General features: G+C 31.7%; 1 pseudogene; it reads right to left on the minus strand.

The window, feature by feature from the left end:
- Window positions 1-803: 803 nt before the first annotated feature.
- On the minus strand, window positions 804-27,220 carry LOC149554600 (prolycopene isomerase 1, chloroplastic pseudogene; annotated as a pseudogene).

Below are 27,220 nucleotides of genomic sequence, written 5' to 3' on the forward strand. Positions count from 1 at the left end.
TCATTTCCACATCATTGTATATCTGTGAAAATTGATAATAAAAAGACAAGTAACTGTGTAGGCAGATATGATTTCTTTACAATGCTTATCTTTTCAATGTGGGGAATTCTTTTAGGGTTTTTTTAAAATAACTGTCATTTGTGGTGAGTGTATGGAAAATGGGTAATTTTTTGGAGTTATTTGTGGCCTTTAGAAATATACGATGGCAAAAAAAAAATCTATCTTTATATATGAGCTTATATGATAGTGGTGTGTCTAGAATATTTGATCTATGTATTTATTTGATCTGACATCTATTTTATTTTCTACTCCATCAAAAGCATGAATGCATTTAAGACCAATGGACGAAAGGTGGGGAGAGTAGTTGCATGTGCACTAAGGTGGGCGTAAATATGATTATAGATGCTATGGTTGATGAACCACAATTTGCTTCATCTAACGGAACCAGTTTTCTCTTTGATCAAAGGAATTTTTCTTCGTTTGGAGCAAGTATATCTGAGTTAGTATTTTATTATTAGTCCCTGCCTTATATAAGGCAGAAGGCAGGAACTAATGTTTTTGTTTTACCTTTTGTTTTTTATCCAAGAATCATATCCTCATGTTATCCTAAAGTTTTAGTCCGTATATTTAAAAAATAAAATAACAGTATTTTCTGGAACGAAAAAAGGGTAAAAAAAGAAGGGATAAGGATGAAATAAATGTTTGTCAGCATCGTTCACAAATGTTTCAGCCGAGACAAGGAAAATGCCTACAACAGACATGTCCGGTCAAGATGGCTGAATCTATTTAGCTGTGCTGTTCATCTATTGACTCATATCATTTACACAATGATCAACACGATTATTGCCAGCCTTTACATACGAAACCGAAAAACCCAAAAAACCAGCCGCGTATTTAAAGCTAGGATTCCTCCAATCCACAGACCCTAAAGGAAGATCCAAATGTTCATGAAACTGTGCTTGATGCCCTAGAAAATTTATAGAAGGAGCGGTAAAAACAGAACCCTAATGTCATTTAAACCCTTCAAAATCCATTTGATAAGCGTTGCCATAGAAGTGAAGTCTCGGAACTGCTAAACAAATGTAAAACACACAAAATTGAAAAATATAAAATTACAAAAGGGTTTGAAAGGACTGGCAACCTAACAAAATCTTAATGCTCAGTCTTCTTCCTCTGCTTCAGAAAGCGCACAATTATGATAACCCTAGAATGAAGTCGATTTATAGCGTCAAACACTGCTCTTGGCAGGTTTCAACGAAGCGCAGACCTAAAATAATTTTAGGGCAGACTTTCTTTTTATGGGGTTACAGTCTAGATTTGTGAGGTAAAGTAAAGTTAATTTACTAAACTAATTCGCTAGACATTACTATCATATATTTATGTTTATCTTAAATTTTGAAAATAAATATTTTCGAGGTATTAATAAAAATGTTTGAATTATCAAGGAAGAGCCTTTGTAGTTAATGATTCATATTTTAGTAAGAAATATTTACTTATTATCTATTGGGCACAAGCAATTAAGATTTCTTGATTATCTATTGGGCACAATGTTCAATATTAAATTAATTTTAATTTATAATCACTCTCTAACTTTTTATAATAAATTAACTAACAAATATAATTTAATTAATTTTTTATAATAAATTAGTTAACAAATATACTTTCTCCAATCTACACCAAAGTAAAAAAATAATAATTTATACAAATCTATGACTCAAGACTAAAAATACACACATATATCTAAAGAATCTATGTCTTAATAGCGAGTTCACTATATTTTAACTTCATTTTCATAGAATTTTTCTATGTTCCATTAGTGTACAGATCACATATAGAATAATTAAATGATTTAGACTTCATTTTACATAAAAATTATCAACAATCCAAAGGCAGGGACTCAAGCTCTCCCAAGAGCTCTTGTTATTAAAAGTGTGGTGTGACATATCTTTTATAATAATTAAATTAATTGAAAAATTAATACAAAAAGTTAGAATTTTAAAATTTTCTTAATTTTTGGTTTAAAAAAAATAATTTTCTCCATCACTATTTAGTAAGATTCGATAAGATTTTAATTAAATATTATTCTTATTTTTCAAAAAACAAAATAAAAATGTTTGAACTTTATAAAGAATTTAAAATCTCAAATTCTTGAAAAAGTGTAGTGTCACATCATCATTTATGATATTTTCAATAATAATAATTGCCCAATTAATGCTAAAAGTTAGACCTTTAATTTTTTCTTGATTTTTTAGTTTCAAAAATTAATTTGCTCCCTTACTATTTTTAGTGTTAGCCAATAAGATTTCAATGAAATAGCTTTTTTCCATTTCAAAAAATAATGAAGATGTTCAAACTTTATTAAAGACTTAGAAACTAAAATAAATCTTGAATTTTATTGGTTGAAGTAACATATTTTATAGTTTTTTATTGCATCTAATTGATGCATTAGTATTCCTGCCAATGGCAGGAACTAATAATAAGTGACATGATATTTTCCTACAGGTGACCATTCCCGACAAAAGTAGTCATCAAATACAATGATTGGTAAACTAAAGACTTTGTAGCCCTATGTATCACATGATTTCCATTGGATTGAAATATAATAATAATAATAAGTGACATAATAATTTCCCATTGAAAAGGGCTGGCAAAATTAAAAATATAAATTAATAAAGGGTGAAATAGGAACATGTGCCTATTAATATTTGTAAAGAATTTTACTTTACAAATTGTTATTATTTATTAAATTTACTCATTTAACATATTTTTCTATTAAAGATAACACATTAATAAAAAAATTACAGCAACATGAGTTTCTTTGTAGCACTTCTTTATAGCTAATCTTGAACTGGATAAGCTCTGATGTAATGTTTATGATATATAAATTTTTTTACAAACATGGATTTTATGATATAATTGTTCTTGACATATACTCCAAGATCTCAACCGAGTACAAAAATCCTAGGCACCTTTGTAGTCCATCCTTGAGGTCCCATGCAAATCGTTGTCACAATAAGAGGTGACATTACTAAAATTTGAACAACAATAGTAGTTCAGTTCTCCTATAAGAGTTCTCTTGTTCTCCTCAGAGCTTGTTCGATGGGGTGAGCTGCTTGTGGGCTCATTTTAGCAATGTAGCAAAAGGAGATTTCTTCTTTCAACATCACAACAACACCATCATTTAGGAGGTCCATAAAATTTCTTTCCTCAATGTTCATTACCAAGGTTACCTACATTGAGATGTTATGAGATAGGAGTCTTCGAAGAGACCCATTAAGATTCCTAGCAATTCTAGTTCAAATATGTTATCATTTCTTTTTTTTCCAAATAAACCATATAACTTCAGCTAATAGAACATACCAAAATAAGTTACAACTATTTTTGACACTCAATAATTTTGGAGAAATAACATTACTAAGGTTAAAGTTATGTTTAAAATGGAAGCCAAAAAGTCCTCAAACTTCCTTGGCAAACATAAATTCAAAGAAGCTATGAGAGGTGGTTTTGGGCTTCCTCTAGCATGAGCACAAATTTATATCTCCATCAAGATTAATGATAGATATCTTGTATAGAAGTAGTTTCTAGAAGAAGTAGAGCTTTTTAGGCTTAGTGAGCCTATACCATACGTCAACAAGGATGGTCTTCCAATCTCCAGGGCTTAGGGAAAAGAAGCAGAATGTATTGAGATGAGAAAATATAGTATTTTTAGAGGTAAGAAGGTTGAAGATGAATCTATCTTTGGTGGACGGAAGAGTTGTCTCATTAGACCAAGATAGGTTCAAAGCACTACATTGAAATACATAAACAGTTTGGGGGAGAAACATAGGCTCACAAGCTTTCTCAATCATAATGTAGGCTCTCTTTAGAGTCAAGGGGAGATCAAACTTCTCAGACAAGTAGTCCCAACTGATCACCTTACCATTCTCAAGAATATCCTCAAATTTATTAATGCCCATTTCTTGGTAGGGTAGCTTTGGAAGAGTGTAAGGTCTTTTCACCATGTCTTAGATTCCACCCAATAGATTCTCCACCCCGTGCCCCATATTTTGTTATCCCTATTCATGGGTTCATTGTTAGCCACATGGGATCTTACAATTTTCCAACATTTACAAATAGCTTTAAAAATATTGGATCCGTTGACCTTCACAAAAAATCTACCTAATAATCACCCATATGCATACCCTTTTGAAAAGAAACTTTAATTGGGAAACCCTCACAATGTTGTTCCCTACAATTATTTTTCAAGATTTATTTCCCTCTATAAATCTAGAAATCCATTTTACTACAAGAGAGATGCTTTCATCTGTAATCCACCCATTGACTTATCCAAAGTACACCACTAACATTTGACAACATGTGCTTTCCATCATACCAGAGATGATATCTTATTAGTTTTTTTGGATGTAATTAATTTCACTCTAGTTAAACATCCAAGGTGAAGCATAGTAAATGGTATAAGAGGAGGGCATTTTTGTATTTTGACAAACTCACACTGTCCAAGCTAGGAATAAATACATATTATTCCATTTGGTGAACTTGTCAAATTTTTTTTTACCCATTTCCACATCTCCCCCAAATTTGGACAGACTAAGTAGGGTGTCTATAGGCATCCGATAATATGACTGAGCCCACACCCATGCAAGACCAAACCAGACACACCAATCTAGGGGAGATTCTTGTTAGCCAAACATCATAGACTTCAGTAGGGATACCTTACTGTTAGAAGCCTTATAGAATATTTCCAACTTACCCATCAAGTTTTTAATGTTCTCTTCATCCATCATACAGACTAATAAAATTTAGCTCTTTTTTCAATGCTAATTCATCAATTTTTTGATGAAAAATGATCGAATGCATGGCGATTATTATGTCAACAACCAAGTTGGTCATCACAATTACAAAGAATTTGTTGTCAAAAAAGAAGGCAAAGATTGTCAAAATATGTTGTCACAATCCACAATTGTTTGTCACAATTACAATGAACATGTCATTGATTTTTTTTTGAAAAGGTCAAGATCTTCCATAAGAATTTGTATTTATGATGTTAAACAAAATCATTTTTCAATGAGGATGCTATATAAGAAATGTAGTTCTCATCATTGTTGTCTGGGATTTTTGTCAGAATTGTGATGAAAACTAGTAGTTAGCAAAACTAAGTTTCAACAAGTTTGCTATATGAATGGGGTCAATGTCTAAACATTCAAGTAGATGTCAAAATTATGATAGAAATTTGTTTTAAAAAATAATTATAAATTCTATTTTTATTGATATTGTTTTGTAGGGTTGGTTTGTTTAGGTGTTTGGAATATATATTGTATGTTTGTATTTATCTTTCATAATTTATTAAAATTTCAAGCGTTCCAAGCATAAAATTGTGATTTCACAAGCTTATTCTAGGTTTTAATTGGTGGGAAAATTATTTTCATGTATTGTGTCTTGTCTAATTTCTAATTTGACATAGATCGCTAACAGCTTTAGAGAATACCAAAACTTTCCAATTGTTTTTTATAGTAGTTGTAACATCGCAACATGAAGCATATAGTTTAGTCGAGGAACTAGAAAGATATATGTGCCCTTTAATGGACCTAGTTTTTCATATGCATCTTTCTCATTTTGACCTAATGGAGATGGATTATACCACATGGTGGTTTACTATGGTGCCCAACTTTTTAAGTACCATGCACCACTAGGAAAGCAATTCTATTTATGGGTATGGTCTAAACCAACCTCTATCTTGGTATTATTTAATCTTAATACACCAAAGCCAAGCCCACAAGCCAATCCATAAAGCATATAGGTAAGCAACACAATGGTGGTGGTGATGTGTCTAATAAATCTGAGGCCAAGTCAAACTCTATAGAGGGGTGCGAAATAGGTATTGGGGCTCACCTATAGTGAAATATTGTAGTGGGAAAATTGAATTCTAAGTGTTTATAGATGCATCACATCCTAAAAAAGAGCATAACAAAAAAACTTCCAACATTGAGATAATCCTAGGTTGGTTTGGCATTGTTAACTACCAAGTGCAACTCAAATTCTTCAATAGTTTGATTAAATTTTAGGTCATTTACTTCTCTATACATATTGGGATGAAGATCCAAATATTTTTGTTTTCTATATAATTTGATTACCTATATTTTTTTGCAGGTTTATAATATTTTACATTTTTTGAGTTAAAACAAATGCAATGAGATAGAAATTGGAACACAATACATATAATCGTTCATCTTGATTCTTGTCTCTCTAAATTTTTGGTTTTCCAAGTTTTCTATAGCTATGTTGAGTACATGCTTAACCGCACAACTTCTTTCAAATTAACAAAATATTGGGAAATAGTGACAATTTTTGTATATCTTGGAAGACTTCAGCAATGCATGTACTAGACAAAGTAATTGGCATTTCCCAATAGAGAAGCACTTTGCTTCTTCTATTACCTGGCTAGAGATCCCACCATTTGATACAACTCCCTCCTTAGTATAGCACTTTTGAATGGTATTCTACATTGTAGAATCAGAAGCATTATTGAAGAATCCAAATTTTTTCTACAAAGAAAGCAAGCTAACATGTTTATTTTATACAAGTAGTGATGAAGATACGCTCTGATACCACTCATGTAGATACGCTCTGATACCACTGACGAAGGTACACTCTGATACCACTGATGAAGTACTGCTCTAATACCACTCTCGAAGGTACACTCTGATACCACTAACAAAAAGCCACACCACCCTTACTAACTCACAAGTAAGAATGCAACGAGATGACAAAATGTTTCAAACAATTTTATTATACTTGAAAATCCAATAGCAATTACATTAACATTTCTGCAAGATCTCTCAAGATCCAATCCAAACCCAAGCTAGTCCAGATCCACACTCTAGTAGAAACCTCCAAGATCTCAACTTGTGCTCGCAAGCCACCAAGCAACCTCCTTGTTTCTAAACCGTAGTCACTAGCTCTTCTCCAACCTTATCCAAGATCCAAGTGTAAACTGCCTACATTCGGCGCTCTGTCTACACTCACAAGTCCATCACAATCCTACTGTAAACTGCCTCACATTTGGTGCTCTATCCACAGACTTAGGAAAACTCACTCTTCACTTCCTCCTTTTCTCTCACAACTTCCAAGCTTCACACCTTCCAACTTTCCTTCCAACGCTTCTCCTCCTCAAGCTTCCACTTCTCAAGCTTCTCCTTGAGCTTGATTAGAAATGCTCATATGCCTTACTTAAATAGGCACTTACCACCCAATACATGACTTATCCACAACCTTCTAGAATTCCTCCACAACCTTCTACAACTTCCATAACCTTCTACAATATCCACAACTTTCTACAATATTCATAACTTTCTAGAATTCTACCCACACACCTTGATAAATGAAATGACAACCATTTATTTTTTATTTTTTCTATTATGCCACCTATGCACCTTGAAAATAAAAATCCTCTTTTCTTTTCTTTTCTTTTCTCCATTTTATTTTTTTATTTTTAAAAATTTTTTCCCATGCAAGATGCTCCTGCATCAGACTCCCCTGGTAGATAGAAAAGTGTGTCCCACACTTTGACGCCAAAAGAAAGATCTACCACCATCTTCATCTTCACCAAAGGCTTCCACCTCAATCGGGACAACAAAACCACCATGCAAATTTTCCACATCTGCATTACTCTATCAAACACCAGAATCTCAACCATCCAATTAGCATGCTCACTCCCAGGAACAAACTGAACATAATGCTTCATTACCAAACTCCCATTCACATCAGCAACTAGTGAATTCACACTCATAGCAACAAACCCCACATCAATAGCCACATGTAGATCTCCATCAACACATGCCAAACTCTCAACACCAGCAACCTCATTGCTCACAACAAGATGCTCTACAATACATAACTCACCTCCAACAACCGGATCATCCACGACCAAGTGCTCTGCAACATACAAGTCACCACCAACCTCAACTAGATCATCCATGACCAAATGCTCTGTAGTCTCCATGTCAGACTCAACCAATTGATCATGAAAACCAACCTTTGTCCCAACATCAACAACGTTAAGAATATCGTCAGCAACAACCTCTAGTTGTTTTGTAGGTTTTGCATCAGGCTCCACAAACTGATCAGCAAAACCACCCTCTTCCACCTTGACCTTCTTAGCTTGATCAGCCAATCTAGCATCCAACCAAGAAATCATCTTAGAAAAATTCCTCTCCACTATATCATGGATTTTGGAAATCATCTTAGGGTCCAATCCTCTTGGAGCCATCTCCCAAGATCTTTATAAACCCTCTGCAACGAATCCTTCCCATGCTCCTTGTGACAACCAAATTGTTTGCAAGTCAGATCGCAACCTGCCACCTCACACGAACAATCAGGAACCACATCACAAGTCTAGGACAATAGATTTGCAATCCACCAGCTCTCCACAATCATGCCTCAACAAGTTTAGTCTTCCATCTCTGCATCCATCAATCTGCATATCCTCCCAAGTTCCTAGTGCAAACTGCCTCAGCTTCGGTGATTTGTCTACATGCTCAGGAACTCCTGCTCTAATAAACTTCACCCAACCAAGGTCCTGGTACAAACTACCTCACACTTTGGTGATCTGCTTGTACACTCAGGATCTCCTGCTCTGCTAAACTTCACCCAACCAAGGTCCTGGTACAAACTGCCTCACACTTTGGCAATCTGCTTGTACACTCAGGAACTCCTGCTCTGATACCACTTGATGAAGGGCCACTCTGATACCACTAGTGGAGGGTCGCTCTAATACCACTAATGTAGATATGCTCTGATACCATTGACAAAGGTACACTCCGATACCACTGATGAAGTACTGCTCTAATACCACTGACGAAGGTATGCTCTGATACCACTAACAAAAAGCCACACCACCCTTACTAACTCACAACCAAGAATGCAAAAAGATGACAAAATGTTTCAAACAATTTTATTATACTTGAAAATCCAATATCAATTACATTAACATTTTTGCAAGATCTCTCAAGATCCAATCCAAACTCAAGTTAGTCCAGATCCACACTCTGGTAGAAACCTCCAGGATCTCAACTTGTGCTCGCAAGCCACCAAGCAACCTCCTTGTTTCTAAACCACAGTCACTAGCTCTTCTCCAACCTTATCCAAGATCCAAGTGTAAACTGCCTCACATTCGGCGCTCTGTCTACACACACAAGTCCATCACAATCCTGCTGTAAACTGCCTCACATTCGGCACTCTATCCACAGACTCAGGAAAACTCACTCTTCACTTCCTCCTTTTCTCTCACAACTTCCAAGCTTCACACCTTGAAGCCTTCACACCTTCCAACTTTCCTTCCAACGCTTCTCCTCCTCAAGCTTCCACTTCTCAAGCTTCTCCTTGAGCTTGATTAGAAATGCTCATATGCCTTGCTTAAATAGGCACTTACCACCCAATCCATGACTTATCCACAACCTTCTAGAATTCCTCAAAAACCTTCTACAACTTCCATAACCTTCTACAATATCCACAACTTTCTACAATATTCATAACTTTCTAGAATTCTACCCACACACCTTGATAAATGAAATGACAACCATTTATCTTTTATTTTTTCTATTATGCCACCTATGCACCTCGAAAATAAAAATCCTTTTTCCTTTTCTTTTCTCCTTTTTATTTTTTAATTTTTTTTTCAAATTTTTCCCATGCAAGATGCTCCTGCATCAAGTAGACACATGTCCAAACCACAAACATAAAAAGCCTTGGCTTTATTGTGATTTCTACTATAATTTCAGTAATTTCATAGAAGTAATGCCCTTCTAGAAAAAAAATGTATTAAGAATAAATCGAAATTAATATTTCAAAAAAATTTCAAAAAATAATGTCATGAATAATCATTTGTATTTATGAGTATCAACCCACCTTAATATTCCTTCAAACAAAAATGGAGCTTTTGGGACAATAGTCAGCCAAGAATGGAGTTCTTTGAGATAAAAACCTTTGCAATGTTCACATTATTAATGATTTTTTTTGGTTAGAGACTGAAGTGAGGAAAAATAAGGCATTGAGGATACTAAACTTTTTGGCATGCATTCTTCTAGCTATTCCAACTTGACATAAATGAAAATAATCAAAAGTATCCACTAAAATATGACTAAGCATATCTACACTCCCTAGAATTCCCCTTTCATCTCAAAACTTGGTTATCGAATTCAACAGTACAATAAAATATAAAATATAAAAAATTGAGAAACCTGCTCCCCTATGCATATACTAAATGAGAGTGATTACAAAGCTGGTGGTAAAAATGACATATATCTCAAGGTAACCTTGTTGAATTCAATATGTCCTTCATTTGGCCAAGTTGGATCAACAAATAAGTTCCCCTCTATTTCTTCAAGACAAAATTATATGTACTAAGATAAGGAATGATTTTAAATAACACACTAAAATGTGAAGTAAGTTGCATAGTTTTGGAACAATGGAAAACATAATGTTTCCAAATCTTTACCTATTGTGTCCTCTTGACTAAAATAATTTCCTTTATAGTTTTTGTAAAACTTATAAGGAGACCATTCAACAATGAAATAATTGGAATCACATATGATAGAGCCATCCCTACCTATACTTTCAGTCTAGTCCACAATGATTAACCAATAATACATAATGCACAAACCACTTGGAAAGTATGAAGTACCGTCGTGAATGATAAGATCATGAATTGTAGAAAAAGAATCATTGTCAATAGAAACATAATACATGATAAGACACGAAGTATACCAGGCCTGTTGTGCCAAAATCAAAAGGTGATTTTTTGTACTGAGCAATAGAAACCATGATGCTAATGAAATAGAGGGAAAATGGTACCAATAACTAAATTTATATACATTGATCCAGTTATTCAATATAAATTAGTCTAGTTATTCATTCACTTGTATGAAAACATTAATTCTTGAGGAGCTCTTTAGTTAAACAATTACATTCAATAAATTTTGTTTGACTCTTCAATGTAAGTTACTCAAACACAATATTTTTGTTATATTCAACCTATTTTACTAAGTCATCTGATAAACATATTCAAGTTTAGAAGATAATTACACTAGTCACTAAAAATGTAATTATATTAGACCTAGAGATGCATAGAAAGCCAAACACTAATTGCAAGTTTTGAGTAAGAAGCTTGTTGATTCAATGTGATGTGCTTATGATTTGTAGAGGAAAAAATTTTCTGCAAAAAAAAAAAAAAAAATTCATGTTGAAGCTTGGCATATCTATACTTGGACATAAAAAACAATCTACTACATGAACTAGGGTGTATTCACAAAGGTGGTGTTTGAAAAGGGGGATATAAGTGGATACCTTTTTTTTGAAATCAAGTAAACCTAATCTTGAAAGACCCATTTGAGGGTTGTGCACTCAAAATAAGAAAATGTGTAGAACACAAAAATTGTAGTACTTTGAATCTAGTTTCTAAACTACTAAGTTTCTTTAAAAATGGATACAATTAAGAGGGTCAAACTACACCACACAAAAAATATTCATTTTTCTTTTTAAAAAATATAACATATTTTTTTATGTGTGCTCAACAAAATATATAGTTATATTTTAATATTTTTAAAAAACCCTTTCATAGGATGATAGGTAAGATTAAGATCTAGAAGTTGTGTATTTTTTCTTAACTGTTTGATGAGCAATTTTTTTAAATTTTTTTTTTGAAGTGACTCCATGCTTAAATTGTGGTACCTCTTCAAGCATTGGGCAAAACTTGCATCAAAATAATCTAAAACTAACACTTTTTCTAAAAAACTATATAGAATCAAGTGTAGAACAATAATATGTAATTTATTTTCCATTTGGTTGAGTAGATCAAAAGTTATTAAAAAAATAGTAGACATATTTCTGAGAGGACGATCAAGACACTGATATAGAAAAATCCATTTCACAATGTTAATCTTGTCCAAAAATTAAATCATTTATATTGTTAGAAAGGTAAGAAAATGTGTGAGATTATAGTGGTAATTTTAGAGATACCCACTTCACCATTTGCAAACCCAATGAAGTCAGAGATGATAATTGAGCTTAGAAGATGAAAAAATGTCTAAACCAACAAGAAATGGAGGAAAAACATCAACCCAAGCCTTTGGGCACTATTACATTTACACTTGTTTTTCTACCAAAATTTTTGACCAAAAGCCATATTGGTCTATGATTTCATCTTTTTTTGTTTTCATCACCACGTTGGTTGAAATTTTGAAAAAATAAGGGTTTTATGCCCAAGTTGGTCAAAATTATGACCAACTTAGGTTTTCCCAAGTTTGTCAAAATTTTAACCGACTCAAGTTATCATAACAAAAAAAGAAAAAAAGAGTATGTTATATTTCTGCTCCCCTTGGCAATATAATAAAGTAATGCTTTGGAGTGGTGGATTTATTAGTAGTAGCACAAACCATGGTTTCATTCTGGTTTAACATTGAGGTCTTCGCTTGTGAGTAATATTGAAACTTTTCCCATCTTTCTGCTTTGCACAGATTAGCTATCATAGATCATTGCTTCATGCTAGCATATCTAAGTGCACTTAGTGGAACTCCTTGGACATGGGCCTGGAGTTGGAGGAAGGTGCTCATTCAACTTTGAATTCCATTGATTCATGTTCTTCTCTTCCATTGAAAACTTTTATGCATATATGTCTACCTTGGAAAGGAATATAAAAACAAAATGGTGCAAGTTATTCTAGAATATTTTTTCTTTGTTTCTCTTAAGTATCTTGGATAGATTAATTGTGTACTTTGTCCTCTTCCCTAGCTGATTAGACAAAATACAGTTTAGGAAAGATAAGGAATTATGCCTACATTGAATAGAAAAAAAACTAAAACCCTCTATTTTTTGTATGGAGTTAACTTTTTTTGCAATTAGTTGAATTGGGCAACATATTATTTTATGTATTTCTTGGAATGGAGCTTTCTCTCTTGATTTTCTGTCAATAAAATATTTGGGTAATGGCTAATTTTTTTTTTTCTCTAGCGTTTCTATGAGTTGTTGTAATTGTTGAAGAGCTATGATTTTGTTGAGATATGAAGAGTCATCTATATCAATCATGACTTCAAAACCCCTTATTAAGACATGATAGAGGTACTTGGGCTAATTCTAGTATTGAATGATGATTTTGTACAACTTCTATAGATCAATACATAATTGAATTTGGAATTCTTTCCCTCATGTGGGTGAGAGGTATGACTTTTATATTTTGTGCATTGATTTGGATGACTTTTACTATAGAAACTAAGATCTATATTAAAAAAATCCAATCATAATACTATTTCTTGTATAGGATATAAAAGGCATACAAGATACAAATATACCTATATCAATAATGTGATTGCTGATTTTGGAAGGTATGTGCTTCTTTTCCATTATTACAATATTGATTGCTATTGTTTCTTTTCCATTATTACAATATTCACTACTTATAATTTCTTTCTATTGCCACATAATCCCTCTTTGGTCTTTAGGGCCTATTTGTCCTAGTTTGTGCTGTGATGGATCTTTGTTGGTTGGTGTTGCATTGGATCTCTGCTAGGTAAGTACAATTTTTTGATAATCCTTTATCCTTTACTCTATTTTATTATTTAGGTTATGCAAGATAATAGACCATTTATTACTTTTGAATCATATTTTTCATGCTATCCTATGCATTTTCTTTTAAGCATTGCATTATTTTCCCCTTTCTTCTTTACACTATAAGCTTAAAAATTTATATAGATTTGTTGCAACATATTTAAAATAATCTATTCATAATATTCATCCTCTTCGTGCATGAAATTATTCAATTTATATTCTTGTTCTTCTTTACATATCTATTCTTCTGGGAGTTCACATGTTGTATCTTCCAACACTATCACCCATACATAGTGCATACCAATAATGTGGAAATAACTTAAGTATAAGTCACTTGAGTATATGTCAAAAATTATGGAAATTATATCAAAATAGATAGTATCTTTTTTCTCTTCTAAGATTATAAATGTTAAAAACAATATGTTTGCAAATTTCTACACAGCACAAAATTCCCTAAATTGGTGGAGAAACTTTCAATACCCCAAGACCCACTTGAAGCTTATATCTATATATGAGGAGATCTCATTGAATAGATATAGATCTATTTTACTTCAGTACGTTGTACTTTCTATTTCTGTAGTACCATTCTTATGGTGAAAGAAAGGGTGCAAGCCCCTTTTATGGAGCCTACTATGAAAAATTCAATTAGTTGAGCTTGACCTTCTCAAATTTTCTCTACAAATAGAATTCTATCTTTTAGTTTTGAAAGAGTCTAACCATCCCTACCAAATGGTAATGATTTACTTCTGTGATATCAATTCAAATTTCTATATAGTCTTAGGAATGCATACATATATCAAAATCCAATGCATACTTGAACTATTATGATTTTTTTATTTATATCAATTTTCGTACTCATATCTATAGTACATTGCAATAAGAAATAATGAAGATATAATAATGTTGTGGGGAGTTATGAAGAAGATAGCATCAAAAGTTTCAAATTTTGTAGAAAAGCCCTTATATTTTGATCAAGAACTTCTTGACAATAGTTTGTATGTATTTGTCACAAGGGGCCTTTCAAGAAGATCACTTGAAGTAATTACTAATATAGAGTATGAGATTATATTTATGTAAAAATTTAAGTATAAATAGGTTTATTCAAAGTTTAAAGTATCATAGAAACCTTGCTATGAATAATAAACTCAAAAAGTACAAATTGAAGTAATATCTTCTTATATTAGTTGTGGAGTGTGAAGAGAAATGCTTCCATGCTAAGATTCCACATGCATTACACATCACTACTAGACCTATTATTTCGATTAAGCAAGGTTCTCAGATACTATTACCTCTTGAATCAATGTGCTAATATAGGGGTGGTCATTGGAAAGAGTAAATGCATCTAACCCTTTGCACAATCACTTTGTCATTACAACACTTTCAAGGGTGACGTTGAATCCATAAAATTATGTTGTTCTAATTCCAATTGTTAGATTGCAAGTTTTCTAATCTTACATACTATAGTGTACTCTATGTGGATTTTTTCCCTACACTCTAGCACAAAAATTTCCTTGTAATCTAGGCATTTTACAAGTTGAAGTTTGGGCAGCGTGGAGTTCCAATTCTTGACGTCACTGTCACATGCTACACTTACATTTGGCGTGAGATTTATTTCCTCCTGGGCATGAATTTTGTATCTCATTAGAGGTGGTTGGGTAATATCTTTGGATCAGCATATACTTCTGATCAAGTTGTGTATGGTGCTAGGCGCATGAAGTATGTAGTTTAAGTGCAAACTAGACATCTTCAGATGTAAAGAGTGGCTGCTATCAACTAAGTAGTCCCAATATAGACTGAGAAAGGTTCACACATAAGTGATCTAGTGTAAGAAAATACATTAATAGCTATATTTAGTCATATAATTTCTTGAGCATTTAGTAGTTGAATCATAGCATATGATTAGAATCTTATAACGATTGCCAGATTGTAATGTATTGCATATAATTACAATCAATGAATTCATCCTATCTTGGTAAATAACTCTATCATGGTATAAGGTATTTTCTTACATTACATCCATATATTTGATTTTTGCATTACAAGAAGTAGGGAAGCTACAATTTTTAAGCATCCAAGATACACACTTTCTTAGTTTGTCAATGTGAGCTAGTTGGTGGTGTAGGAGCTCCTAGGTAGGCTAGTATGAAACCTAGGGCTTCCTTTTTTTTTGGCTTGTATTGATGATTAGCTACATCAATAGTCTAGTAAGAGGTCCTATTTCGTCCTTAGGTGAGTTTAGGAGAGTTGGTAAGACCCAAAATGGCCAAGTTGCTAGAAAGTGTGAAATGTTGTCAACTAGGTGACTTAGGTTCTAGAAAGTGTAAAATGGTTTGATAAGGTTCCCATGGCCTTGGATATGTTATTTCACATCCTTTAATGCATATTATATGCCACTTGGTCTTTGGAACAAGTTTGGAAGTTGCTAAAATGTTATCATGTAGCCATGACAACATTTTCTTGTCGAGAGCAACTTTTTTGGAAGATTTTGCAAATTCATGTTTGCAATGCTCTAACTATTTGGAACAATTATGAAACCAATGCTGTAACCTTTAAAATCATGAGGAAAACCTTTTCAATAGGTTGGAAAATTTTGAGAAAGTATTGTATGAACTGTTCATAGCGTTTTGGTTGCCAGTCTTGAAAATAGCTTAATTAAAATAAAATCTATGTAATTCATTTCCTAAAAGTTAAAAATATTAATTTCACTATCCTATTCTATATTTCATCATAGGTCATGAAAACTTTAGATATCGCCCAAATCCAGGATTACTTGAAATGAGTTTGAATAAAAGAACATAAGGCCCCTTGTAATCATCAGCAAATCACATCAACCACCCAACTATCCATATTCAAGACCTAACATTGAGTGAACTTCTAGAAATCTTAGATATACGATACTTTTTCAAGAGAGGATAATATATTTTCTTATTTTGTTCTACTATTTGGTGGGTCATAAACATGCAACTTACTACAATTTAGACTTGCAGCTATCTATGTGATGGAGGAAAATTACATTTCCAACATTATCATAGAAGAAGAATTGAGTACTTTGCCATAATTACTATTAAAGAAATTGTCGATAGATCTTGATGATGGCTTGGAATGCTAGTATTTATTGATGATGATGGTTTTTAAGAAACCACAATATAAAGTCCTCAATGGGTAAGTCATGCTTTTCATTTGATCAAGTGAAATATAGTTTTAACAAAATGAAACTAGATCATTAATTGTGTATAGAATAGAGTGTCCACCTAAATAATTTTTTGGAATTCTATCGATCTTAGGTAAATAAGATAAAATTATACAAATAATTTTTTTGAGGAACTTTTATAAGGGAAAATTCTTTACTTAGAGTCATTTGAGACTTATATATAATAATCTTACACATGAATTACATTGATATAATATTACAGGTTTCCAAAATATTAAGACTTACAATAGTTTTTTCACTCGAGGAATATTAGAACATTTCATTATATTATTACTATTTCTCTTTAATCCAAAATATTTTTAAAAAAAATTTGAAAGAAACAACATGTTACAAATATATATATAAAACTTCCTCATCTTTTCCATCTTGACTAAAATACTTTACTTAATCTTTTCTAAAATTTCATAAAACATTCATTTTTTTCACATTCTTCTTAATTTAAGAATTAAAAAAACACATTACACATGTTACAATGCATTGAAGAACTTCTGTGACATATCAAATAAAAACAAGAGCTCTAGGAGAGCCTGAGTCCTTGCCTTGTGCAAGGGTTAGAAGGTATGAAATGCATGTGATATTAGTTAATTTAACAACACATTCTACTATAGAATATTAAACTTTATAAGATTATAGGATTATTGTTATGAATAAATTCTCTTGATTTATATCATGAAACTAAATCTATATTAAGTGAAAAATATGAAATTAAAAATATACAAATTATAAATATCATGAAAATAGTTAGTATAAATATTAAGAATATTTTTTTTACAAATAATTTGTTTAAAAAATTGCTAACCATAAATATTTTACAAAGTAACTAAAATGACAATTATTTAAAATCAAACTCTATATTTAATCATATTAATCATATGATTTTTAAATTATATTTTTACAATATTTTGAATTTTGAATCTTTTTTATAATAATAAATTCTATAATAAATTAAATTAGAAGCAATCATTAAAGGAAAATACATAATTCTAAACAAAATAATAATATTATTGAAATTAAATTTATATTGAAACACATAAGACTTAATTTTTTTGAAACTATTACATTTAGTTTTTATTCTATATATAGTACATGTACTTTTTTTTTAAACATCTAATAACAAAAAATAAATTTACAAATTTCATAAACATATCAAAATTAAAAAGTATTTTCTAATTTTTAATGAAAATTAAAGTATGAATATTAATATGTGAATTAAAATTGAATATATAGTAATAGTTACAATAATATTTTAACAATTTTTTGTAGCTTGAGTTTAATATTTATATAATATTATTTAAAATTAGTTATTGAATATTATTTGAAAACGATAATATAAAAAGTATTTAAATATTGAATCATTTTATAAAATGTATAAATTGACTAAGAAGTAATTTTATTTGAATAAAATGATGAATTATTATTATTATTATATACATATAAAACAATTAAGATAATTAAAACTAACAAAATAATTAATATTTTAAAATCTAATCAGTTTTGAATTCACTTATTTTAAATTCTTCAATTTTTTTTTTATGAATAGTCCCTTCCTTTTAAAATATAATAAATAATAAATATTATTCTTTTCTGTATTAGTATTTTTGTGTATTATACTAACTAATGACTCAAATACAAAAAAAATGTACTAGAACATAGAAATAAATAATTGAACTTCTCGTTAATATGAAAAAGTAGAAAAGCAATGATAAAAAAATTTGATCATTTTGCAATGCTTTTTCATTTTGTACATGCATTGTTGTTATGTACACTTTTGGATAATTTGTGCAGATTTTTTTATTGTATTGCATGCCTCATAGTTGCAATTGTGATGTGACAAAGCAATAAGTTCACTATTATCATTGTACTTTTTCAAATATTTTTTGTATGAAAACTTTTAAATAATCCTTAGGACAATAACTTTGGCCAATGAAAAAAAAGAATTATGTTGTAAAAATTAATTTAAAAAATATTGCAATTAAAAATCTTAGCAATACAAATTTTATTTATTTATGTTAATTAATTGTGTGGTCTACTAAAAACATTAGTTCCCTACCTATGTATAGGTAACGACTAATAATTACAAATCACTAATAGTAATTAAGTACAAACACTTTTTTAAAAAAATTGAAACATTTTTTCAGTAATTGAGAGGCGTAAACTATTTATCCTTAAATAATATGTTCTATGAAAATATTAAATAAAGCATGAGTAAAAAAGATACATGGTCTAGTTTTTCTTGAATGATTTGTATGCCAATATCCTCTAACTAGTTCACTATGTCCATGTCTTGGAAGGTCTTAACAATCCCTTGAAGCTCTTTAGATTCATGTAGTTGATGATGTGACATGTGGTGCAAGCATTGAATAATCCTCTAATTTGAGAGGGTGCCCTAACCTTGTGTCATGCTAAATGATGACAATAGTCAATGACATAGCTACCTAAATATTTTGGAACTCCATAGAATCCTTTAGGGCTATCGAGGTCCTATGATGTGAACCATGGGTTTAAAAACTAGAGAAATCTTATTTTGAGGATCTATTTCCCTTTGACACCTAGTCTACCCTATGCAAAGCCTCTCCCTCTACCCTTGAGCTGTTAGATGTTAAAAACATTTTGCTTCAGATAAGGATAAAATAATATAAGTTTCTAAAAACTATAGAAGAACCTCATACTTATCACAAGTTGGTTCTGTAAAGATTGTATACTACCTATCTCATGAAGCATTTTCAACCCAACATGATTACACCAATGTATAAGAAGCCTCTTCACATTATATGGTAAGGTATCATTGATTTTAGTCTAAATGAGAAAAGCATAGGTATCATGTTTCATTGTGAATTTAATTATCACCTCATCATATGCCAACTTGAACTATACTAGAATGGTGGCATCTATCCCTATAGGTGCCCCATTTAGTAATTTATATGGAAATCTATTTAGCACTATTGGCCATTGATTCAAGGGTTATAACAAAGGATGAATGGTGCTCATATACATATTAACTCAAACTATTTACTATATAAGAAATTTGGGTTATATTTTGTGATAATTGATTTAAAAGATTCTCTTGTGAGCCTTGTGCAACATTTACTAGATGAGGCAAAGGGTTTCTAAGTTGTTCTTTTTTCAAGGAGAAACATTTGGAATATTAATTTTTTGTTGAGGGATTAATCTCAAGGGTTTTCATATTATTGAGGAGTTTATTTTCGAGGATCCAGTAGTGATTTTGGTTCAAGAACATCTTATTGTCATATGTTTTATTCTAAAGAAATATTTTAAGAATATAGTATTAACTTAATAGAAAAAAATAAAATAAACTCACAAAACCCTAAATACAATTCAATTTAAAATGAAAACAATAAAATCCTATCATTCTTAACCTTTTGACGATGGGGCATTGTGAAGAATTTTTGGAGACATTAAAAAATAGCTTCCCATCATTTTTCTTAGTCTACAAATGTCGTGTTCAAATGCCTTTTTGCACACAAGAAAATGATAAATAGGTTTTGTAAAATGTGGTTGAGTTTTATAAAATTTAGGCTCAATATATCCCAAGCCATAACCCAATTGAAATATTGATATTTTAAACTTTCTTGACATGTGGGCATTTGTTTGCATATCAGCTTTGTACATACACCCGTATATGTATGATTTTATGTTGTGTGTGTGTGTGTGTGTGTGTGTGTGTGTGTGTGTGTACATATATATACACATACATACATTTATGTATACACACACATACACATAACCACGCTCTTTCTCTTTGGTAGTTGATGGTAGCTTATCTCTCAGAGTATGCATGATTCAATTAGCATTCATCACATCTATTTCATCCTCAAAAGGTGAAACATTAAGGCATCTCAAGGGGTTATCTATCTCAATACTATTTAAAATTCATTATGAAATCCTTGATGAAATATCACATGGTTTTATACACAAAGAAGAAAACTATTACTTTATAATAAATTGGTGAAGTATTCAACTATTTTGTGTAGTCAATGTATTGACCAATATTTCATTACTAGATGTTTGATGTAGATAGAATCGACCACTAAACACTTGTTGCATCAAATTAATAGTTTCTAAAAGTAAAAAGGTTGCCTACTCAATATTACTCCAGCTCAAATATGTTTAATCAAGGAGATTGACCTAACATCAAGTGGACATACTAAAATATTCTATTTTATGAGCCACTCATCATACAACAAAACAACTAACTATTACTTTGTTACAAAAGATTCTATAATTAGTTTTCATGACTTCATTTTGAAATAATAATAATAATAATATTACAAATTTAAAGTATCACAACTTTAAAAAGACTTAAAATGGAAGTATTGTTATCTACAACAAACTATAGTTTTCACCTCACTTTTACCTATTAATCATTTTCTTAGAAAATCCAAATACATAGTTTAGAGTATAATGTTTGCTCAAAATTTTTATTAATCTCTGGTTTTCTTTAAATCTCATATTTTTTTGTATTGGTTCTTTTGAATTTTCCCATTGGTTTAAGAGATTTTTCAAAGCAAAAAATACTAAATTTTAGCCATCATTTCTTGGGTGTAGGACAAACCATTATGGAGCTATTTTTTGAAGGTGTATGCATTGTTATTATAAAATTTTCGTCTTGTTGATTAGGGCAACATCTATTGGGGTATGCCATTACTTTTTGCCTTACATAAATGTTTCACTGTCATTAATTTTTAAATATAAATTAATGTATTTTGATGTGCATAAATGTCTCACCATCATTGTACATAGTTTAAGTGCATTTAAAATATAAATTAATGCATTTTCTTACCAAGTAAATTTCTAAATTTAAATTATGAAGTATTATCATTTTAAAATTTTTTAATAAGTTCTTTTGGAAATTTATTATTTTTTCAGATATCAAAAGTTTTAGAAATAAAATAAATAAATAAATAAATATATATATATATATATATATATAAAATTGAAATTACTACATCTCAAACAACTATTGGCCACTATCATCTTAAGTCTACATTTTTTATATATACTTTGATATATAGACTTAAGATGATAGTGGCCAATAGTTATTTAAGATATAGTAATTTCAATGTTGTTATATATATTTTGTAATATTAATTATAGTAATCACTAAAAACTAAAAATTTAACCCATTTTAAAAATTAATCTAGTTAATGTATGATACGTGATGCAATCATATAAATCCTATATAAAGCATATCGTATACAATTCAGTTAATTTTTATTTTATTTTGAAATGAATGCATTGAATATAAATTAAATTTCTATGTTAGAAACAAATGTAAATAATTTATTAATAATTTTTTATTTAAGGTTTTAATTTTTTTAAATTAAAATTTTGTAACATTTTTAAAGTAAAAAGGACTTTGAATTTATATGTGAAATTAGTTAAATTTTATTTTTATTCTTTATAATATTTAATATCTTAAATATTTATAATATTTGATCCTCCTAGGAAAATCTAATCTATTTTAATAGTAAAAAATATTTTAATCAATGAAATATAAAATATAATATAAGGAGAAATATGTATTAACAAAATATTAATAAAAAAATAATTAAATATTGAAAATGGTCATATTCAATAAATTTAGAAATAAAAATTATTTGAATTAATTTTTTTTAAAAATAGAAAAAAATTATATTTTAAAAAGAAATATTAATATAATTAAAAAATTAATTCTCTAATACCATATTTTAAGTTTTTTCCTTTTAGAATCTCATTGCTTCTTGAGTACAAACTATATAATTAAAATAGAAAAGTTAGAAACTCCATGATGTGTTCCCTTGTAAAGGCAATAATAGCAAGTAGCAAGTCAACTTACTATGTCAATACTTTTGTAGCTCCATTCATTGGTCTTGCATGGATAACACACAAGAAATAACACATAGAGATATCTAAAATATCTACCAACCACATTGGAAAATTGCTTGGCTGTTACTATTGTATAATAATCTGTTGTATAATAGGTTGGCTTTGCAATTCTGATGCAAGAAGGGAACAAACTTAAGCAAAATTGGCTCAACTTAAGCTTACAAACAACCCTCCTCAAATTCACACATGGAAGCAATATACACAAACCATGTACATGAGGTGAGATTCCAGAGTCTTACTAGGGTGTAATTTTAATAAGCATCACATTTTAACACAAGGCTTGAAAATTGGTAGCCACGCTAGAGTAATAATTAAAAAGAAGTCTTTCAACATGTTCAGTTGTGAGGCTTCTAGGTTTCGGCCATATACAACGAAGTTACGAAGTTAGAATGCAAGTTCGCATCTATCCTGCTTCTCAATATCTCTTATCATCTTACTTACTCTATTTGGATGTATTCTATCTCTAACCAAGCTACTTACATAGCCAGCTAAGCCACAATTCGGCTAGTCAAGCATTTAATTATAGGTCCAACCTAGGAAGAGTAAACCCAAAATTAGTACTAAAAAAATATAATGCAATGCACACTCGAAGGCAGATTGACACGTGTCGTAGCAGTTGGCTCCTAACTTCACAACAAGTCATGATACCATAAGAAACCACACCAAATGAAACAACACCCCTTGCTAGAAAAAAATAAACCAAAACAGAGACTGCAAGAATGGTTCACAATTCGAGAAGTTTAAATGATCGAAACTTGCGCTCTTAGGAGGAGGATCAAGGATAGGTCCTCTTCAACATGTTAATTGCATATAATAGGACACCACCAACAACAACAATGACTACCTCACAAACAATAGACTGGTACAGAAAATGAGATATATTTTTGGTTGATAGAAGATTGCTCAAAGACCCAAGATGCTCCTGAGTCAAATTTTGTTTCATTTTCACATCCATATTTTCTAAATATCTAGCTAGAAAATTGAAGGATTAATGACAACACAATGGGTACAAGGGAGCATCAATAAATTAGGTGCACATTGTTGGTAAACATATTTGTCACAGTAGAATTTCCCAACGAAATGTGTGGCAAACCGTTCACAACAGTTGGATAGGCCCTTGGTATGCGACTTTCCTCTGCATTTTGAGGGGCAGCTCCCTCGTATGATATAATTTTTAAAAGGTTTTTCGATTAAAGAATCTAAAACTTCAAAGTTCAAGAGAAAGTCATGGAAGATGAATGCACCATACGCCCTCACAACCTTCGGTGGTTAACAAGATCGATAACAGAGGTGCTCGAGAACTACGCTTGAAAGCAACCAATGTTATTAAGCACATTCATTATCATCCATAAACATTCGCATAGTACCATGAGAATGTCCACTACAACGTATAAAAATTTGGATTTTAAAATAAGAAACCCAAAGCAAATCTCATTTCATTTCCTTGCACCAAGAAAAGTAATAGAGATTTTTCAATTCAGAGATAAAAAGTGTACATACTTTCCAAAATTTATCCCTAGATCAAAATTTCAGCATAGTGTTCCCTTATTTTTCCAACCAAAAAAAAAAAAAGTCCCTTTACAAAGCCAATAGGTGTTCTTATATAGACACAGAGGTTAATAACTACCTCTTCGTGGTTAATAACCACCTCCAGAATATGTGATTTGGGTGAGGTTAATTAACCTCTACAAAATTAACCTATGTGGTTCCTGAAACTTTAGACCTTAAACATGTCCATCAAATAGTAACTATCCATTCATCAAGTCTCCAATTGCATTTAGAATTGCCGAGCATCTTGTTCTCCCAAGATTATGAACATTGATCATATTGGATGATTGTATTTACCCATTGAGCATCAAATGTTCAAATTAGAATATTTGCAAGCCTTTGAGGGATTTTGAGAGTTTACATGCCTCAACATGTGATATGTCTTCACAAAAATTGCACCTAGATTACCATTGGACAAGCTCATTTAAATACTTGTTGTGGGTAAAATTTGATCAAACACTGAGCATGATTACTTTTCGAGCTTTTACAAATGTGGTTCTTTATAAGAGTCGTCCAATGGCTCCCCAAACATCATTTGAGTGTTTCCGCTATGACTCGGGTAGGAAGGATGGCACTTCTATCGATACAGAAGTTCATGTCTATGCTATGCATATTGACTATGTGTGTGCTCTCCGATATGCTTCTATATTCTGAGTACATGTCAACTATGAGACTTTCAACTATAATAGATGACTGAACTCTTCCTTTGAATTTGTTGCTGAATTGACTGAGCTGAACCCCTATTTTGATCAAAAAATCTAGTGCATTTTAGAGTCCTTGGAATGTAAGAAGAAGACACTTTGGGTATAGGGCTGCTGTCAAATCCCACAGATGCCTTCTTAGTGAGCAATCTATTAGGAGAGCATGAAATTGACTGAGCCAAATTTTTCTTGGGAGGTAGAGGCGCTTGAGTAGAGATGCCTGTTGTTGTACTAGTGCCCAGCTCTGAAACCCCTGATAGATCCTGAGTTGACTTTCGAAGTAAAGTTCTTGACAATTTCTTCAACAGTGATCCATGAGATGTTGATTTGCACTCTATTTCATTGAGAACAAAGCACTCTATGTCTAGAGTTAGAGTCTTAGTCAGTGACTCCATGTTGGCAAGAGCCTGCGAGATTTGACTGTGTAAATCCAGAAACTATTCTACAAAGGTTCCTGGGATGTCTAGATCTGTAGAGGAGCAAAGTTCTGCTAGCTTCTGCAGAATATGCACCATTGTCTCAGTTGCAGAAGCTTCCTACAGTGCCGCGACACGAGTTGCATCATGCTTGCTCACAACTTCCTTTCATATACTGCTGAGCTTTCCTGGCAGAGATTTCCAAAGCTCATTCTTAGCATCAATTGTATTGAAGCTAACAGTAGCAATGTCAGGCTTTGGGATGGATGGACTTTTCAGACAAGAAACTAAAGCTCTGATCTTTGAATTGCCTACAGGTGAAAGTGATGCACGGATACGATTCAACTTTGGAGGTGAAGTGGGTGCAGAATTGGCACTAACCATGCATCACACGTAGCTGGATATCATTCTGAACAATGAGGCTGATGTGCAACAATGACCTCACCCCCATCATACGATCAAGACAACACCCGTGCAATTATTGCACTGATTTCTTCACTGTAATTCACCGCAGGCAAAAATACAGAGCCCCCAATTTGGCTCTAATAACATCTTCTTCTTTTGTTACAATTTTAATCATGCCTGATAGCATTTCTTTGATTGAATCCTTGCCAAGGAAAATAGCTATCCCCAACACAATATAATCCATCTACAGCCGTTGTATTAAATGGCATCCCAAGCAACCCTTTCAGACTTTTACGAGGTATAGGTCCATAAGTTCCATCCTCGTGAGCAAGGAAATATCTATGTGTCTTAGGTGTACCAACCTCTTTAAAATTTATTGCATCTTTCAGGCCTGGAAAAAGGGTCTTCTCCAACTTGCTAATAATTTCATTGGCCACAATTTCTTTCTTGGCATTATAATCTCTAAACGAGAGGCCCTTCCAATTATCAATCCACACAGTAGTAAAGACATGAAGAATATGGTAGCTGTTAGGAGCTAGTGAAGGGATCTAAAATAGTTGGAATACTGAGAAAAATGCTTTCATATGGTTCCTCTAGTTTTCCCCAATCATCCTCTAGAATAAAATGATGGCAATCTGTACCCGGTGGCAAAACACTCTCTTTCACTCCCAAGTGAATGGAAAGAAAAGAAGGCGCTTTTACATATAAATTCTGAAAATTTGTTCCTCTTTAGGAAGCTCCTCTGGTCTTAAAATTCGTCCAAAGGTATCCCAAATGGTTGCATTTGAAATGATCTTCTTGGCATAAAATTCTCTGCCATCAGGGAGCCTCACTCCTACAGCTTTTCCATTTTCCAGTTTAGTATTTGTGACATTTTCCTTGTATAGAATCGAGCCACCATTATTGATTAGACCTTTAGCTAGATTTGTGGCAATTCCACCTACACCACCAACACGATAATTTATCCCTCCAAAATGTCTATCACATAGAACCATACTTGCATTTATCATTGGTCTCCGCAAAGCTTTTACCGTGCTCACAATGAAGCACTCAGCATCAATGAAATTAAGTAAAACTGGATCTTTAATATACTTCCGGGCTATGTCACCAGCATTTTGTGGCAAGTAAGAGGCAAGAGTCAGGCATGCCATTGGATTCTTGAAAAATTGGCCAAAAAGATATAATGGCTCCTCCAAAGATTTCAATTCCAGCGAATTCAAAGAATTAAACATCTTCCAACATTCATTGTAAAATTGGGAAATTCCTTCCTTTTCATGGGGGAAATAACTAGTAAGTTCAACAAGAAAATCTTCAAACTCTCTGTGCACACGAACAGAAAGACCCCCTGGCAAATGGTAATGAACGGTTGTTGGATCAGGTATGACCTCCATTTTGCAATCAGTTGCTAATGCTTTTGTGATTAGATTTATAGAGCCCGTTTCATTCCTCACGAGCAT

Source organism: Cupressus sempervirens, chromosome 5 (genome assembly GCF_028749045.1).
Source record: "Cupressus sempervirens isolate cs-2001-9-10 chromosome 5, ASM2874904v1, whole genome shotgun sequence".
Classification (NCBI taxonomy): Eukaryota; Viridiplantae; Streptophyta; class Pinopsida; order Cupressales; family Cupressaceae; genus Cupressus; species Cupressus sempervirens.